This window comes from Adiantum capillus-veneris, chromosome 24 (genome assembly GCF_014529385.1).
Source record: "Adiantum capillus-veneris isolate H3 chromosome 24, ASM1452938v2, whole genome shotgun sequence".
NCBI lineage: Eukaryota > Viridiplantae > Streptophyta > Polypodiopsida > Polypodiales > Pteridaceae > Adiantum > Adiantum capillus-veneris.
Genome location: NC_140954.1, coordinates 139,612,785 through 139,617,107, shown reverse-complemented (window position 1 = coordinate 139,617,107; position 4,323 = coordinate 139,612,785). Strand labels below are relative to the sequence as shown.

Genomic DNA, 4,323 nt, shown 5'->3' with positions numbered 1-4,323 from the left:
AGGGGGTTGACCTTTTGAGTGGAGGAGAGGAAAAGGGACACCCGGCGGGGCAACAGTGAAGAAAAAGGAGGCAAGGTGGGGATGGGCTACCCCGCAGGCATGAGGTGGCCTATTTTACCTTTCTTATATATTTACATAATCATTTTTTATTTTTTTCTTACTTTTTCCAATGCCTTTTATCACTCCCTCCCTAAGAGGGGGTTTTCATGGGGTGGGGACGAGAGAAGAGGGGTATGGGAGCTTGGCTTGTGAAAAGCCCCCATCAACAGCTTTATCAGTATTATTTATATACAATGGTAAACCCCTATTCTGTTTCCAAGGCCTTTACCCTGGATAAAAAGCAGTCAGATTTCTTGTAAGATTGATTTTGAATGTGCCGATGCGTGTTGTCAATGCCAAGATCTCTCTTGCAACTATTGGACTTTTAGAATACAAGATTTGTAAAGTCTTGCCCAAAGCTAAGACCTCATCGACAATGAGACCAACCAATTGTGCAGAAATGACAGAGCCTTCGCTTGGCTTGATCTTTACTTGAAGCTTGGGAATCTCCTAGCTTGTAGTTGTCTTCAGGCAAGTGATACAGAATAAACCCTCTGTGGTTTTATGAACCTTATTTGATTTGCAAATGGCACATAATGTCTCCAAGAGAACACCTATGTTGGAGAAATGCAAGGTGCCGAACACCTATAGGTCAAAAGTGAGAGCTAAGAAACACAAAGGAAGTCAGCAACACAGTTAACAAGCAACTAAGTTACCCAATATTACCTGCTTCCCATAATCAAGACTCTCAACCTGTGTCTTGTAAGTCTGTACGAGATCAGATTGCAGATGCTTGCTGTGGACAGGCACCAAGATTGTAAGATGAAATACATACAACGTATTCTCACGACCTAAGAAAGCCCCGAAATTCCTTGCAACAAAAATTTTCACTTCTCCATTTTCAATATCCCTTTCGATAGACTTGTACTCTTCTTTGCGATCATTGACAAAAGTCAACCGAAACAAGCACACGTTAAATGTTACAAATATTTTTTTGCCCTAAAAGGTGTAAACTATTTTAATATGCGAGACTTATAGTTGCTCGATCCTTGGGAGTAGAACCGTCAGCCACTAGTAGCTCTCCACGAGTGGAGTTGGTGTAGATTTTAAAATTCTCACTCTTAATAACAACAAAAGCAAGTGTACCCAAGTAATGTTTTGCACCATCTAGACTTGCACTTGCCCCCTCAAGTGGATTGGAAATGAAGCAATGCAAGTGACAATCGAGGTAGCATCCAAGTAAAGAGAGAAAGGTGATGATCCACCGTCTGCCTTGTTCTTTCACTACAAAAGGTTATGTGCACTTGTGATGCTTTTAGCGACGGAAATACATTGGGCTTTTTTACTCCTTGGTGTCGCTTAGACCTTTGCTACAAGTGTCACTACAGGAACGTTGCTATAGGCATCGCTATATACCGACGTATATAGTGACAATTGCAGTCCTTCTATAGCAATGCTTATAGTGACGTTGCAAAAGCTTATATAGAGACTCTTATAGCGATGCGCGAGAGTAAAAAAATTTGGGTGGCACTGCATTCAAAGATGCTTAAAGCAATGCCCAAGAGTAAAAAAATTTGGGTGGCAGGGCACAACCATATTGAATGTTTCTAGAATCAAGTATAGCTAAATGAATCCAAGATAAGCACAGATTCACCTTTGAAAGAAAGTACAAGGTATAGATCCAAAGCAGTCACCCACAAGACAATATAACCATTAACTCCATCATGCATAGTATTGTTTGAAGAATAAAGAGACAAAACTGACAAAAGTAATTGGACAAAAGTGAATTGACAAAAGTAAATCAATGACAATTATACACATCATAGGAAAAATCACTTGATTGTTAAGCTTTGCAAATGTAATAGGTACAACACAATTGTCATTATTGAGAAAATACATCGTTTTTCAATAGTTACAAAAAGATGTACACACGTCATCTCATTATACATGCTATGACAAAAGAAAACTAATGCTATCTAGCTACAGCTAGACTAACATCGTCTAATCAGACATCTCATCGCGTTCAAGCGGCATATCTGTTGGATTTTTCATTAAAAAACAATAAGACTTTCTGTAAGTATAAACATATAATTACAAAACAATCTATTTTCTTAGCTTATTATTAAAATACAACAAATATAAAAGAGTAAAGTGAAATACTAAACAGGTCACCGCAAGAACTGAGAATGTCCATTAGGGCATTTAAGCCCTTTCTACCTACGCACTAGTGCTCGTACGGTGTGGGATCACGTCCTGTTATCAACCACTATTCAAAACATACAAAGAATACATTATGTTAGAATCAAATAGACATAACTACCAAACCAAAAGAGCAATGCAAAAAAACTTACAAAATCGGCCTCAAATTATGCCCACCCGCCGCTCCCCAAGTGATGCGATCTCCGTGCCTCTACTCGCGCTTTGGCTGCCTCTTTTTGTTGCTTCCACTTGTCAGGATTCTTGCGCGCTGCTTGCTTTGCATTCTTCCAATCTTCTTTGGCTAGTCAATCTAGAGTGTTCTACCCATGCTTTATTACTTTATGCACTTCAAAACTCTAGTGCTTGCAGTGTTCGCGCATTCGAACCTTCATCAGGTCTTCATTGAAGTGTTCATCCTGACTTGACACGGAAAACTCGTCATGCAACATGCTGATGACTCTGTCTTTTAATTCATTTGGCACTTCACTCCAAGTGTCTAGTATGTAGTGTCAAAAAACCTGAGAGCAAAGACCACACATGCGCAAGATCACCTTCTTGCCTTCATCATCCAAGATGATGTTGTTGTTGATGTCGATCCAGTACGGCAAGCCCTCTTGCCTATGAGGTGTGAACCTGGGTGTCTCGGTAGGTGTCTTGAGTGGTGTCTGTAGTGGCGTCTCGATGGGGGTACGGATGTCAGGTGTCTCCATTGGACTAGGCCCTGAAGCGAGGAGTGTCAGCTGGGGTGACACTTGGAGGAGTAGCTAGTGGTGTGTAGCCAGGAACGGACGATAGCCACACAAAACCTCACGTAGATGGCGATGTTGTGGCTGGTGTGGTGATGGGCAAAGAATGGTAAGGTAAGGAGCCCCAACAAACACGAGGCGGTGTCTAGGCATCAGTAGCGGCATCCCCACAACAACCGCCGTCCCCACCACTAGAGTGTCGGTGCCTAGAAGAGTGTGAAGATCATCTCATCGATACCAAAGCTTTGGAGAGTAATGAATGCTCCAAAACAGAGGGAGACACTGAAGGAGTGGAACGACGTGATGGTTCTCGAGAGCGATGATGCTCCTCATATCACCTCCTCTCCTGGGGTGACAAAGAAGAAAGAAACTCATCATCATCCATACCTGCATTTAACACACAAACATTTAAACTTAATATTGAATGGAGAAGAAAATATGGACAAGTTGTAATCTATAGATAATAGGGGGAGGGATTCCTATCTATCTATCTATCTATATATATATATATATATATATATATATATATATATATATATATATATATATAGAGAGAGAGAGAGAGAGAGAGAGAGAGAGAGAGAGAGAGAGAGAGAGAGAGAGAGAGAGAGAGAGAGAGACTTCCTGCAATGAGGAGTTCGATCCGGCTTCAAATTAAACCTTAGTGAGTAGCAATGCATGCTTCGTGCTTCTTCGTGAGAAGAGCAAGATCTACTTGCCCTTTGAGGACTCCTTTGGCATAGAGTGGAAGCAATGACAATTAAACACAATTTAAATTTCTCAATTATAGCATATAGATAAGATTGAACATAAAGTCACGTGAATACAATATATATTATAAAATAGAGAAAAAGTGTTCAAACTCAATGTTTATGGATTTAAAAGGTCTCTCTCTCATCTTCGCATAGATTAGCATAACTCCCTATGGCTATATAGAGCTCTCCATTTATACAGATGTCCTCCGTTTCATTTTGTAGATCCTATGCATGCACCCCATAGAGAGTAGCAACTTGATGCTCGTCTAACACCACCTCAGTGGCTTCTAACTGAGCATCCTCTCCAATCTCCTCCATTGACGCCGTTGTGATTGGCACATGGTAGCCCTCATACGTCTGTGCACTATGAGGGGCTACCTCTATGACATACCACCAATTTGATGCAGACTTTGTACGATGAATATCACTTGCCAGAGCCACATAACTTACATGAGTTCTTCCAGGCACATAACTTCTGAAATTGGATGTTAAATATTTACAAACTTACTTGTTCACAATGCTCAGGTAGTATGAAGGTGTCTCTTAGGTCAGCCCATTTTTTAGTTGAATCCATCTCAAGGAAA

General features: G+C 40.7%; 1 pseudogene; it reads right to left on the bottom strand.

Moving 5' to 3' along the window:
- Positions 1-324: 324 nt before the first annotated feature.
- Positions 325-4,057, bottom strand: LOC147427244 (uncharacterized; annotated as a pseudogene).
- Between the last annotated feature and the right edge of the window lie 266 nt (positions 4,058-4,323).